The sequence below is a fragment of the Bos taurus genome, chromosome 1, assembly GCF_002263795.3.
Source record: "Bos taurus isolate L1 Dominette 01449 registration number 42190680 breed Hereford chromosome 1, ARS-UCD2.0, whole genome shotgun sequence".
Taxonomy (NCBI): Eukaryota; Metazoa; Chordata; class Mammalia; order Artiodactyla; family Bovidae; genus Bos; species Bos taurus.
Genome location: NC_037328.1, coordinates 59,756,522 through 59,771,397, shown reverse-complemented (window position 1 = coordinate 59,771,397; position 14,876 = coordinate 59,756,522). Strand labels below are relative to the sequence as shown.

The window sequence follows — 14,876 nt, the reverse complement described above, 5'->3', positions numbered from 1 at the left end:
GTAGGGCAGACAACTTTCAAAAAAAAAAAAAAAAAAAATTCCTGCTCCCTCAATCCCCCCTCTACCTATCATCTCCTTTAGCCCCCATGCTTTTATTCTTTCTCCCTTGAATTTTAATTTCCAGATTTAAGTTTGACAGAGCTATTGCTAGCTTAAAATTTGGAATATCTCTAGGAGGCCTATCCTCTACTAATTTTCTTCCTAGTTATTTAAGGGTGTGCCCTTGTGATTTAGTTTAATTACTTTAAAAATAATTACAAACAAACCTATTTTTCTCACTAAAGTTCCAAATAAATCAGTATCTTTCACTCTTTTAAAACAGACCCCTCCGTATGTTTGTCAGTCTCTTTGCTTTTCTTGTCTGTTTATGCAATTCCATCTGTCTGTCTATATATCATGTTGTCCTTATTTATTGCAAACTGGGTTTTGTTAGTTATGTGCCAATGAGTTTTAGCTGCAGTGACAGCGTGGGTATTACTAAAGTGAGACTCTTGTTCTTTGTTTTACATTGAAGTTTAAAGTCCATATTTACAGTTTAAATCCTTGAAGCAGTTTAAATACCTTTTGCCAGTATATTTATTTGATGGCATTGGCCATAAGGTGAGGGGTTGTCACTAAGGGTGGGTAAAAATCTAGGAATTATTTTTATTATTACATACTCTTCTATATTACATCTGGGGATGTATTTTGAAAGGAATAAGTTATTCTGTTTTGTAACTTTTATTTTGCAGATGAACTTTTACATTTATAGGGCTATCACTCTGGTTAGTAAGAATGCAAACTTTCTTAACAAGTTTTTATCTTGGGACAGTTTCCTTTTAGTATGTTACTGTTTATTATGCTTGGGGAGGGAGGAGTCGGGGGCTGGCCATCTTTTTACAAAGTGGAAGCTATGAAGTGTATCAGGCCATCTTGTGCAACAACTGTAAGTATTCATTTAACATTTCGGGAACTATAAATAATATATTTGTTAGTTCAAGCATAGTTTTGAGGTGCTTTCTTTTTCCTTTATTATTTATTTTTCTTTTTTATGGTGGGAAAAGTTGCCTTCACAACTAGCTGACATTGTTGAAGAGTTTTCCCAGAACAGTGTTCTTTGATTCAAAGAAGTAGTTAAATAGGTCCATTTGAAATGGTCTCCTTAGTGGAGTTTTATTTGGGTTTGTCTGAAAGTAAAACTGTTACTCCTTTGACAAAAATTAAGTCAGGTGGTAAGATACACAAATATTTTCGACATACACATAGCAATGATAGAAAATGGATGCTAATCTATAGAGATCTTTGATAGTAATAATCACCTTTTTCATAATAAATTATTTAATTAATAGAAGTGGCACTTTTTGTTTTTTTTTAATTCCATTAGGCCTCTCTGACAACACAAAGAAGTCCATAAAGCAATATTCTTAACCCACCTGGGATGCTGGAGCAGATTCCCAAGCACATTCTCGATGTTCAAACCTAGCAAAATATTTATTAAAAATCCATTATTCCAAGAAGGTGGTGAACTTTTGCTACTAAAAGTTTTTTTTCCTTTTCTTTTAAAAAATTTGTTCAGAGACTTTTAATTTGCTTGTATTACAAAAACTGTCTTTTAAGTTGGAAGGCCAGCTTTGACCAAGAGTAGTACAGATGCTAAGGACACTCAGTGAGGCCCTGTCAGGGATTTTTTTTAACCCTGAAGGTCTAAAGGGGAACTTCGGGGGAACCTACTGAAAGTGTATGTTCATATGGTATGCAATATATGGTATTTCAAATGTGATTTTTTTTTCCATTTGAGACTTTTGACCCAAACATTTGTTTAAAAACTAGTGTCAAAGTGTGCATGTCTGATGCACCTGTCATTTTCTATATTAATATTATGAGAACTACCTAAAATTCTAACCTTTTAAAAAGAAATCTTTACTATCTCTTGACTAATAATTCTGTTTTTCTGTACACATGTGTATGAGCAGATACCTGTGTGCATGTATATATATATTTATGTACATATTCTCATACATGTGTGGATAAAGGAAACAGATTCTTTGAGGATATGACATCTTAAATTTTATGTTAAGCATATTTAGGTTAATTAGAAGCAAACAAAAAAAATAGGTTTTTAAGAGAATATGAAAATTTCCTTTAACCTTCTAGAAAGAGTAACAGTAAACATTTAGTCATTTTTATGGTCGGTTTGATTTTTAGAATGTGTATATATTTTCTTTTGCGTTATAATTCTGAGCCTTCAGTAGATCTAAAATATTTTTAGCATGAAAAATAATCACAGCCTTTTCTTGGAGGGACTGTCACAATCTAAATACAGCAGGACATTATAAAACGTGCATAAGTAAACTTAAAACCAGTGTATTCTGCTATATAGGGATTTGGAAAGCTGAAAGGCTTGCATCACAGGAGGGCTATAGAGTGCCAGAAGAATTCATTAACCAGCCTTACTGGTTATGGTGGGCTTTTCCTATTAGCACATGAAATCTGCCTGTTGAAAGCCCGAAGTCTTGGTCAGGTCACAGTATGTTTCGTTTTAATGTTGGAGCAGACAGTTATCTAACACACCCACATGAGGAAGTGTTCTAAAGCAGTTATTTCATGCTTTGCCATGCCCTGTCGCTAAAACAGTTTGGTATTGAGTGACGTGTTATGTGCTTTTTAACTCCTATCCGATGAAAATCAGTTTTGACTCCTTGAAAAGGACCAAAATAGTGGAATGCAAGGCAACGTAATTCAAATGCTAAGCACATGTTGGTTTAAACTTTTTTCTTTAACTTAAGGGGAGAATCACTATGGTCATTTTTAATATAAAGACTATATAGTGATTTCTTGGATTGTACTCATTAAGATTTCAAGACTTTTGGATACTTTTCTTCTTCACATTTTTTTCTCCAGAAGCCTACATTCATCAAAGGAATAGCAGCTGCATATTTTTCCCTGAAATGTGAACAAATAAATGGTATTCCTGTTTATTTATCTATTTTTGAATTTTAATGATTAGTCCTTGTGCTAATTAACAAATTCCCGTATTCATAAAATCTGGCACTTCATAAATATCCAATTGTGTGATTATCTACACATGTTCTGGCTTTCTATAAATATAGAAATTATCAGTGGCTGTGTTCATGAACTCACGCAAGATTGAGTAGCGGCTAGTCCTGCTGCCACAGAGGAGCCAAGTTCAGACCCTGAGCAAATGCATTGCCCCAGGGTCTGGCAAGGTGTGTAGAGGCAGCATCTGGCTGATGCTGCTCACTAGTGATCCTTTCTGGCAAAGGAAGCACTGATGTTGACATTCTTTGAATGCCACTAGTTCCAGCCTTCTTCAGTCCCAAGGGTGGCCTCTTTTAAGTCTAAAAGTTGATAATAGATATTAGAGCTGACTTGTCTTGGAGGCCACTTTAGAAACATATTTTAGCAAACTACATTTTCCCGTGGAAAATGTACTTTATTAAACTTCTACAAAGAAATAAGCTGGTACCTCACTTTAAGGTCCTTAGCCAGTGAGAATGTAATTAGCGTGAAAAGTTACGTAGCACTGAAAAGAAAACTTAAATATTTTCATTTATTTTTTTTTAATTAAGGTTTTATTTTTTTATTTTTATTTTTTAAATTTTATTTTATTTTTAAACTTTACAATATTGTATTGGTTTTGCCAAATATCGAAATGAATCCGCCACAGGTATACATGTGTTCCCCATCCTGAACCCTCCTCCCTCCTCCCTCCCCATACCATCCCTCTGGGTTGTCCCAGTGCACCAGCCCCAAGCATCCAGTATCGTGCATCGAACCTGGACTGGCGACTCATTTCATATATGATATTATATGTATTTCAGTGCCATTCTCCCAAATCATCCCACCCTCTCCCTATAACAAGCACATAGAAATCATATACTGCTTACATAGTAATGGTTCACCCCACATCAAGGGCAATAAACACTAACAATTGTGCAAGTTTGTACATCTAAGAGTTATTATTCAATTAGAAATCAACCCTTTTATATGATTTTTTTTTCATGTTGTATAAGCCATTTTGGTTAGCTTATGTAACATTATTTATAATGTTTCTAGAGTCAGCATTGGCCATTTGATTCTTTGCTTCAGACTTTCAAATTACATATGCAATTCCCAGTTTCTTTGGCAAAAACTTGGTGAATTTTGCAGTTTTCTTGAAAACCAGTCTTTCATGCATTTGCATTGCTTACGTAATTTCTAGCATTTTGCAGAATCCTCAGGGATTATAAACAATGGCAAATAACTAGCAAAATCCTTTCAATTCTTTACCAAAAACCCAAGGGCAATATCTGTATCCTAGAATTCCTAGAGAAAGTCTAAATTCATGTATTTTCCTGTAACACAGATATTATATAATCATCAAATAACATTGATGTCAGTTATGTTTAATGTATCAAAATAGATTCTTTGAGCTCTATTACTTCTAATTTCAATGTGGGCTGTGGGAAGAAATAATGCCATCTATTATTACTATCATGTATGTGTAACCACTACAGCAGATGTTAGAAACAACATTCAAGGGCCTATAAGAAAAAAGGGCTTTTCTGCCACTCTAGCTGTTCAACTGTAATAATGAATAAGTGGCATGCTATTTCCACACTAAACTGTGGGGAAATTATGCTTGACTTTGGCTTCATAACCTCTTCTCTACTCTAGGATCAAGCTTTTTTTGTGATTCTACAGTTCGCTTGAAAATAATCAGCTTGAGGACATGGAACTTGCTTTTCTGGAATCTTTTGACACTCAGTTGAACCTTCAGTGTAGGGTATTCTGTAGTTCAGTTAACCAGTGCAACCTTTATATAACTGCTTTAACTTAGGGAAAGTTAGCTACTGACTTCCAAGTGAGTATGCTGAGAAAGGAGCAAGGGCTAAATTCATTGATCCATCTACTTACCAGATGGAAACTAAAGGTATTATTACTAATTTCTGAATATGAAGTCTTACCTTTGCAACTTTGATGGGAAGGGTGGTAATTATTGTACTTTGTGTTTATTTTCTTAATACTACAAGTAATTTTGCCACTGCTTAATTCTGTCATGAGATATGATGAATTCAACATACATATTACACATTATGCATTTAAAAATGTTAAGAATTTATTTGAAAGCTTTACATAATAAATAACTAATGTAAAAATTTGCATTCAAAAAATATAAAAGTGTTTAATAGAGTGTGGGGTTTTTGGAGATTAAAAAGATGTTCAGTACATTGAAACTAAAAATGGTAAAAATTATTCATCTTAATATATAATAGTATTATTTCATTCTTTAGAAATTTTCCATCTAAAGTTTTTTTGAAAACCACATTTGAATTTAAATTATTTAAATTTTAGTTCTGTCTAATGTTTAGAAGGCTATAATTTTTTATTAAATGAACCTGAATATTTGCTGTTTTTTCCTTTTCTTTCAGAGATGTTCTCTGAATTGCTATTGTAATCAAATTATGATTTGTTGTTGACAAATTTCTTTTATAGTATGAGATTCTTTCCATAAATGAAATGCAAGTGGGAAAAAGTTAAAGGAATGTTGTCAGTTTGCTTAGGTACCAAATTAAAACTAAGTAAAAAAAAAAAAAAAAACTAAAACTATTACTAGCAGGAGACTATGAATCTCTTAGGTGATATAATTTTTCTGGGAGATAGTATGCATGTATATGAACACTGTATGATTATTAATATAAACAAAATCCCCTTATTTAGACACCAAGACATTTAAATAATGAGAAGATGGTCCTCTCTTTTAGTGTTTAAATAGGAACTAGGCAAATATAAGGGGCTTCCCTGGTGGCTCAGAAGTTAAAGCGTCTGCCTGCAATGCGGGAGACCTGGGTTCAATCCCTGGGTGGGGAAGATCCCCGGGAGAAGGAAATGGCAACCCACTCCAATATTCTTGCCTGGAGAATCCCATGGACAGAGGAGCCTGGTGGGCTACAGTTCATGGGGTCCCAAAGAGTCAGACAGGACTTCACTTTCACTTTCACTTTCAGGCAAATATAGGTAATCTCAGGGACGGCTTTATACGGTTGGTTTGTTGTTGTTTTTTTTTACTGTTTTTGAATACTGGACACACTAAAATTCTTTTTGACCCAATAAACGTACTTTGGGTCTGCGCATACGTACCATCATCTCCATCTTCTGGATTGTTTTCACTTGTCACCCCAGCTTTATATTGGGCAAAAAGAGCTGAAGTCATTCTTACTTTTTCTAGTTGTTCACATCAACAAAAAGCTTTATCCCTTCACCTCATCTCTAGAGGAGAGAAGAATAGAGATGATTAAGAAGCAAATGAAGATAAGAATATGTATAAGTAAAGCTGAGGGTGAAGGGAAAGGGGCCTTTTGAAGCTTCTAAATGTGTAAGTGTAATGAAAGAAAAACACTTTTTCCCCAACACTCAATAAAAGCCATCTGAGCTATTGGACACAGCATTCTCTTCTCCCTATGCCTGTTTAAAAAAACAGATTTACCTAAATTCTCCTCCTCTTCCAAGAAGGAGTCCCATGGTACCACCAAGAGAAGATCACAGGAGAGAAAGTCGTAAGGGATCACATTTCTAATATATTCACTGCCAGATTTTCTTCATATCTTTTTCCTTTTAAACCTTGGGTTGGGGATTATGAGCAGACTTTCCTAGTTGGTAAATCGATTTCATTTTTTTTTTGGTAAGAAGCTTCCCAACAAAGCATTCCCAAGGCATGCCACAGAAGAGCATCATGAGTTTAATTAAAATGGGTAAAATGATTGAGTAAGTTTATGTGCATGTGTGTGTGTGTGTGTTTCTTCTCTTAAAGTTATATGCTTTTTATATGAAACAAAAACAACTCTAAACTTCGTGTCAGTCTGAATGGATTTAGATTTCTTTTTAGAGCAGCTTTCTGAAACCATTTTTGTATAGTGGTTTTGAGCAGCACATTCTATTCCCTGTCCACTTGCTTCTTCACTTTTTAAATGTTAAATAAATGTGAATAATTCCTTAGTTTAAAAAAAAATGCTCTTTTGATGGGCTCAGAATATACCCATAAATATAAAGATGTGCTAGGACTTCTTTACAATACTATCAGCATAGCATGAAAATACATGAGTGAAAGTTTTAGGAACTAATTTTTTCCCTGGTATGTTGAGAGAAACCCTATGGTGTGGTAAACAAACCAAACCAAACCAACCAACCAACCAAACAAAAGACAGTGTCTTAGAGAACCGAGGCATCAACTAATGTCAAAAAGGATTTAAAGTGGTTGAATTGCAGACCTGGTTTCTAGTCCTAACTGATTATATGACTTTGAATAAATCATAATCTGTCTGTTCCTCAGTTTCTTTGCCTGTAAAATGAAGGATAAATTTCTTTATTAGGTTTTCTTTTATCTTAAAGATTGTGTGCATTTATTATAAGTATATATATATATATATATATATAATTCTGCTTGCACTTTCTACCTATAAATCGCAAATGTATGGAGAGAAGTTTAGGTTGGTAATAATGGAAAAATAAAGGCAATTTAGGTGATCTAAGAGACCACACACACACTTTAATTTTTTGGCTATTGTTGTCCTCAGCTTAAGTAGATATCACAATATATTATTAGGGCTAATTAATAATCAATGAATGCAGTAAACTAAAAGTTGTTGTTTTTCAGACAAAGTGACATGATTGCCTATGGATGGTTGGATAAAAAAGCTACTTTTAACTGAATGAAGCACAGTATGGTTACTATGGCTCCATTCCTCCTCAGTGGCCACTAGGTGGAGAGGTGGTCCATGTCCATGGCCTTGCCCGTGGTAAACAGCTCACTTCCAACTTTCTATTAGCAAAGCTGCACTACGTGCATTTGAACGAATCTGTGAACATACACATGACATTTTGCAGAAACCATCAGAGAATATATTCTCTTCTGTACAGGCATGATGTGGTAGTCCTGAAATGCAGAGTGATTTGCCCCTTCTCTGACCACTATTAATGTTGGTGGACCTGGGAGAAGGCCAGGTTAGGACTCAGCTTTCAGTTGTAGCAATAGGGCCTCCTACCTTTTTCCAATTTGTCCATTTTGAAAGGGTCCTGAAATGAATGTCAGCACGACAGTGCCACCTTGTGTCCCTATTGCTGTGAGAGTAACTGATGCATGACACAGTGAAAAGGAAAGAACAGGAATTTGCAAAAATTGGGCATATTGTTCCAACCTCTGATTTTGCAGTAACTGCATGAAAATCTATGTTTTAGTGTATTTGGCAATTCTTACCTGCAGAGAGAAGTTAGGATGTGTTCACTTTGCCCATTCTCTCATTCCATTGTATATTAAAAATACTTTAAAATTCCAGGCACAAACAGGAATGTGTTTAATTTAGAATTGGGGATGAAGAAGGCAGGAACTGTCAAAGATACTCACCTAATTCTTACCACTTGTAAGGCCTCGGCCCTGTTGTTTTAGACTGTGAGGTGATCCTTGATCCAGCACATTCTCACAGCAACTTTTATAGGCATACCTTGGTAACATCACTTTTTACATTGTACTGCCATTGTTTGTAAGCATATCTTTCAACTGAACCATGATTTCCTCCAGGATAGTGTTTGGGTCTTATTCATCCTTCTGCCTCTAGAACTTTTGGCGGGATTCAGCCCAGAGGCACTCAAATGTTTGAGATCTGAATAAATGATTATGTCTAGCTTGTTTATAACTTATTTGTTTTATTTTTATTGTTTGTTTTTGAATTTTAAGTAATTCTAGAGCTTTTTCTCTTTGGAAAAATGCTATCAGATACCACCTACTCTCCAAACATCTCTTTATAAATTTATCAATACTTTCTCTCATATTAAAAATGATTGTTTTTGATTTTGAAAACAATGTATTGCCTTTCCATAAATGTATATTGTAGTTGACTTTGGGGTAAAGATAGTTAATCTCTAGTTCTGTCTTTACAGTAAATTTGCTATATTACTTTAGGTAAGATACCTAACTTTTCTAGATTTGTTTCCCATTCATTAAATGGGCACGCTAGACTAGTTGATTTTAAGATACTTAAGATAAGTTTTTTGTCAATATTTTTGCTAGATTTTATTGCAACAGCTGTGTGAAAAGAAAAGTGTCATGATCAGGTTTTCATTTTATAGAGACTATTTTGATGGCTAAGGAATAGTATTAGAAGGCATCAGACAGAGGGGAGGAGACTAGAAAACTAATGAAAGCAATAGTCCAAGTCAAAAGAAATGAGACTAGGGCTGTAACTGAAAGGCAAGGTGGGAAGGGACACATGAAAGAGACAATTAGAAGGTACAACGTTCAAGACATATTGGATGTGGGGTGAGAAAGAGCAAGAATTAAGGGAGAATTTGGGGGTAAGGGGGTTGGCTAATTGATTTTTGTTAATTAGCCTTTCTTCTAAACTTTATATGTAAAATAAATTATAATAAATAACAAGATGAACCTATGATTTGGTATAGAACTATGGACTACTTGCAATTTAGAAACTTGTGTGATGTTCAAAATTTTTATATAACACTTGAGTGTTATATTAAATGAGTGTGTAGCTTTAAATTTCAGATTTTTTGCATGGAATTTATATATGGAGTTTTTAGTCTTTGTATTACCTGAAACAACAAACTGTATGACTTTGGCGAGTTGCTTAGGCTTGTTAAGCTTGGTTTTCCTATTTGCAGAAAGGTGATAATAAATGTTACCCTTCTTATCTACCTCACAGGGTAATTGTGAAGATTAAATGACAATGTATATGGAATTTCTTTATAAATAGTAAAGCACTACACCAATTTAAGAACATTTTTATACCAATTTAAGAACAATTTAAAGAAAGAATGGATAATTATAGACCTAAATCAAAGCAAAACACACAAATTTACAAAACACTGGAATTCCAGGCATTTCTTCATTGGAGTGCTTCTCAGTGGTATGGGCTCTCTGGCGATGACTAGATATGTTTAGCCAATTTTCTAAGTTTTTATTTAAAAACCTGTAATAATAATGACAACAGCAATAATGACAATGTTGATGAGCCTAAAATTAGTGTTTTTTAAAGATAGATGTTTAGATAAATGTTTTATGCATCGTTTACAAGTTCATTTTTTTTATTGAAGTATAGTTGATTTTAGATACTAGTTTAGTTTCAGGTATAAAACAGTGATTCAGTATTTTCATAGACTATACTCCATTTAATGTTATTACAAAGCAATGATTATATTTCTCTGCACTGTACAATATTGTTGTTGTTTAGTTAAGTTGTGTTGGACTCTTTTGTAACCACATGGACTGTAGCCCATGAGGCTGCTCTATCCATAGGATTTCCCAGGCAAGAATACTGGAGTATGTTGCCATTTCCTTCTCCAGGGGATCTTTCCAACCCAGGGATCAAACCCATGTTTTCCTGCATTGGCAATTGGCAGGAGGATTCTTTTTTTTTTTTTAACACCAAAGCCATTTTGTATTGGGGTATAGCTGATTAATAATGTGGTAGTTTCAAGTGAACAGTGAAAGGACTCAGCCATACATACACACGTAACCATTCTGGCAGGAGGATTCTTTACCCTTGAGCCACCAAGGAAGCCCTGCTGTACAATATGTCTTTTGGTAAATTCATTTTTGAGAGTGGTGTTTCTTAAAAAGTAAAAATTAAAAAAAAAATAAGTAAAAATTTTAAATAACCAAATATGAGGAAAAAATTTTATCGACCTTTTCGGTATTGTATTATTGGACTCTAGTCCAGTAGTTCTTAAACTTTAATGTGCTTAAGAATTACTGTGGGTGTTTGTTACAATTAAGGTTTCTGAACTCTCTCCCTCCTAGGATTCCATTATGGGTTTCAGCTGGTACACACATGTTAGAAAACGTTTTACTTTTTGCTATTGTACATCATAATCAGCTAGGGGATTTTTAAATGCACAGATTTCTAGGTTCTACTCCCAAATATCCTGTATCAGAATCTTTAGACTGATATTCAGGCATCTGTATTTTACAAAAACTGCATCGTAGATTCTAATAATGTTGGAAGTTTTGAGATTCATTTTTGTGTTTAGGGTATATTGTTAAAATATGTTTACTGTTGCACCTGAATACATTCTCATCGTTCACATTATTCCTTCACTAAACATAATCTCAATTTAAATAGAAGGGTAAGTTGGTACTGTTATGTAAGAAAAGTTTAGTCTTGAAAAACAGCAATTACCACTCTTGCCCTATAACACCAACATTAAGGAAAACAGAAGTTCCTTTTCACATAAATTGCTTAATCTTCACAGCTCTGTTCTATACTTTGTTTTTCGCTTTATGTTACAGGCAACAACCCTGAAGCTCGTAAACTGCCAAGTTCACATACCTGTTAAGTGTCAATGCCAGGATTCAGAACATCTGTATTCTTTATACAGTATCATCGTATTTTGTCTCTAATCTAATAAATCTTTACTAGGCTTCTATTCGGAAAAGGCAATGGCACCCCACTCCAGTACTCTTGCCTGGAAAATCCCATGGATGGAGGAGCCTGGTGGGCTGCAGTCCATGGGGTCGCTAAGAGTCGGACACGACTGCGCGACTTCACTTTCACTTTTCACTTTCATGCTTTGGAGAAGGAAATGGCAACCCACTCCAGTGTTCTTGCCTGGAGAATCCCAGGGACGGAGGAGCCTGGTGGGCTGCCATCTATGGGGTCACACAGAGTCGGACACGACTGAAGCGACTTAGCAGCAGCAGCAGGCTTCTATTATGTTAAGTGATGATGTTTAGCTTTAAGGGCCACAGAGGGCTTTCCCGATACAGTGTAAGTATTGTTTACACCATGGAAAAGTAATTGAATTTTTTTCTTATTCTTCCATTGAGAAATAATTTTTAACTGTAGGTAGAATTCAAGTTTTCTGAATGATAAGGAGCTTAACTATAAATAATGATTGTTATTGAGCTACTAAAAAATGTTTTCTACAGGATCACTTTTAACCCCCATGTCTTTGCTATGAGGTGTTTTTTTAACCGGTTTACAGATAAGGAAAGTCAGGTTTGGAATGGGTAAGTGACTTACCCGAGTTTTCAAATCTAGTAATCCTGTGGACAGAGGAGCCTGGGATGCTACCATTCATAGGGTCACAAAGAGTCTGACACAGCTGAAGCTGTTTAGCACACATGCGTGCACAAGTGGCAGAACCAGGACTGACCTGTGGTTCAATCTGATTTTGGCATCACAGTTAGTGCTCTTAACCCCCAGTACCTGCGATTCTAACTCTATTTTACAGGTAATCTGCAGAATCAGACTGCCCCACAAATTTGTAAGTACAAGCCACTAATTGCTAATTACACTTTGTTGGGAATTAAGTTCTTTTTTTTTTTTTGCAGGGAACAAACCATTTTGCCACACTTTATCAAGTCTAGTAATATTTTTTTTAAGTCTAATAAAGTTTGGTGTTAACTATGCATAAAGCCTTAGGGAGGTCAGTTGACGTGAGCTATCTTTTGTTTATATTTTTATTTGAGAGTTGAAACTCTTTGTTGGAACAGAATATTTGAGTGATGATTTCAATCTTGCCTTGTAGGACCTGCCATTAACACAGCAGTTTCATGGCTTCCATAGACATGTTATTGGTCTTAAAATAACTGGTTTGCATTTAAAATAAAATAAAAACATTAATAGAATCAATGCATCAGTACTTTATAAAATTCAAAAACTGATTCCTGAGCATTCCTGATATCCTTATTATTTTGTTTTAATGCCTCATGGTATAAAATGATAGCCTATGTATACATATGAATTGCTAAAAATGTTATGTTTGTGAGTTTTTATAGATTTAATAATATTTTAAATGCAATAGGGTTGTTAACAATTTTGGAACTCCAAAACATATCTTTTAAGTATGAAAATAAGTATGAAAATATTTATAAATTTGGTATGCATATATTTTGAGGATATTATTGATTCCTCTATAATTATGTATGAAAACATATATTTTTAAAAGAGACTCACAAAATCACTAAGCAAGGGATATAGTGTTGTCTTTAGCAGACTTTCAAGTTTATTAGAAAATTAGGTTGTATTTCAACATTTTTTTCTATGGGTGGTCTTTCCCAAACAGCATTCTTTAAATTCTGTTGCACAAATGAATGCTACCATGAAAAGAGAAGGGTGAAAACATAAAATGAAGACTTTCACCTATATTCCTTTTTCAGATATAGAAATTAAAACATGTATTTTTTTCTAAAGAAAGTCCCATTTAGCAGCAGAGCATAAATTGGAAAATTTGGTCAGTGATTTATTTAGGCTCCACAGGGAAAATCTTGTAGGGTGTTTTTGAATATCCTAAATTTATTTTGATTTGAGACCAGCTTAAAGGGCATGTCTATCTTAAAACAGTTCTCCATTTTCCTGAGAAAAATTCCAGTGGAGCTAGTTGTGGGAGGTAGTATCCCAACAATGAATCTTTGGGGCCAAATGAGCACTTTAACACAACTTACTCCATCCATTTCCTTAAACCAAAGACTGTCTTGTCCACTGGGCTTGTTTAACTTTGACTGCTAATTTTATTTCTCTGCAGAGTCAAAGGAGACAGGGAAAAAGGAGGGAAAATAACTATGGCATGTGGGTGAGGTTTTGGCTCAGGGAATACATTTTAAAAGATCCTAGCCAGTGCAGGGATAAAGAAAGCAGTTGGTGTCTGAAATTTACCCCTGATTTAGAGAGTAAGAAATAGAAACCAATAGATACTAAACAACTTGCCTAAAGTTACATAGTAGTTTCCATTGTTGAGATTAGTCCTAGGAACTAGGTTACTTGTTTTAATAAGACAACTGGACAGTCCAGCTTCTCTGTTGATCACGATGCCTTTCTAATAACACTGCTTCTCCTTTTTCCCTCCTTCTCTTTTTTTTTCTTTTTTCTTGGCTACTGTCTTTTAACATCTAAAAAAATATTTCTTCTTATAATTTCAGGCTTAGAAGCTAGTTGAATAAATATGTTTTGATTATTAAGGCCATTTAGAACGAGCTGAACTGTAAGAACAGTGTGTATCATGTTAAGCCTCTTGCTGCTGTTTTATTGGAGTTATGTAAGAAATGAACATGGAACCAGAAAAAAATAGTTTTGAATAAATTTGGTCTGAATTCATGGCATATCTCTAAATATGAAAAATGTGATGCTGCGCTGTGCTTAGTCTCTCAGTTGTGTCCACCTCTTTGTGACCCCATGGACTGTAGCCCACCAGGCTCCTCTGTCCATGGGGATTCTCCAGGCAAGAATACCAAAGTGGGTTGCCATGCCCTTCTCCTGGTGATCTTCCCAACCCAGGGATCGAATCCAGGTCTTCTGCATTGCAGGCGGATTCTTTACCATCTGAGCCACCAGGGAAGCCCCCAAAATATGATGGACACCTAATAAATGACAGGCTATTATTTCTTTGCTTGTTTTTAGATTTACAAAAAAAGAAATGAGCCAGTGGTAAAGATTCCTCATAATACTCTCTCTCACACCATGATTTCCTCTATTAGTAACATCTTACATTAACACGGTCCCTTTGTTAAAATTAATGAACAGATATTGATACATTATTATTATATAATGTTCATAATTTATTCAAATTTTCTTAGTATTTTAAAAATTAAATTTCTTTAAACAAACAAGAAAACCAGTTCACCCGTTTGACCCATCCCTAACCTCCTGCCTCTGGCAATCACCAATGTATTCTCTGTGTCTATGAGCTTAGCCTAAAAATATATATATTTAGATTCCACATGTATTTCTCTTTCTCTATCTGGGAATTCTCTGGTAGCTCAGTTGGTAAAGACTCTGCCTGCAGTGCAGGAGACCTAAGTTCGATCCTTGGGTTAGGAAGATCCCCTGAAGAAGGAAATGGCAACCCACTCCACTAGTCTTGCCTGGAAAATCCAATGGACAGAGGAGTCT

At 34.8% G+C, this 14,876-nt stretch overlaps 1 protein-coding gene across 20 annotated transcripts in view; it reads left to right on the top strand.

The window, feature by feature from the left end:
- The window catches only part of ZBTB20 (zinc finger and BTB domain containing 20), an 862,801-nt gene that overhangs the window by 43,329 nt on the left and 804,596 nt on the right, over window positions 1–14,876 (top strand). Inside the window, exon 1 of one of the 20 annotated variants that reach the window (XM_059890137.1) lies at window positions 7–925. The exons of the other annotated variants lie outside the window; for them this stretch is intronic. The gene's annotated coding sequence lies outside the window, so the exon portion shown is untranslated. Of the gene's footprint in view, window positions 1–6; window positions 926–14,876 lie in introns of those variants that run through there. 20 annotated transcript variants of the gene reach the window in all.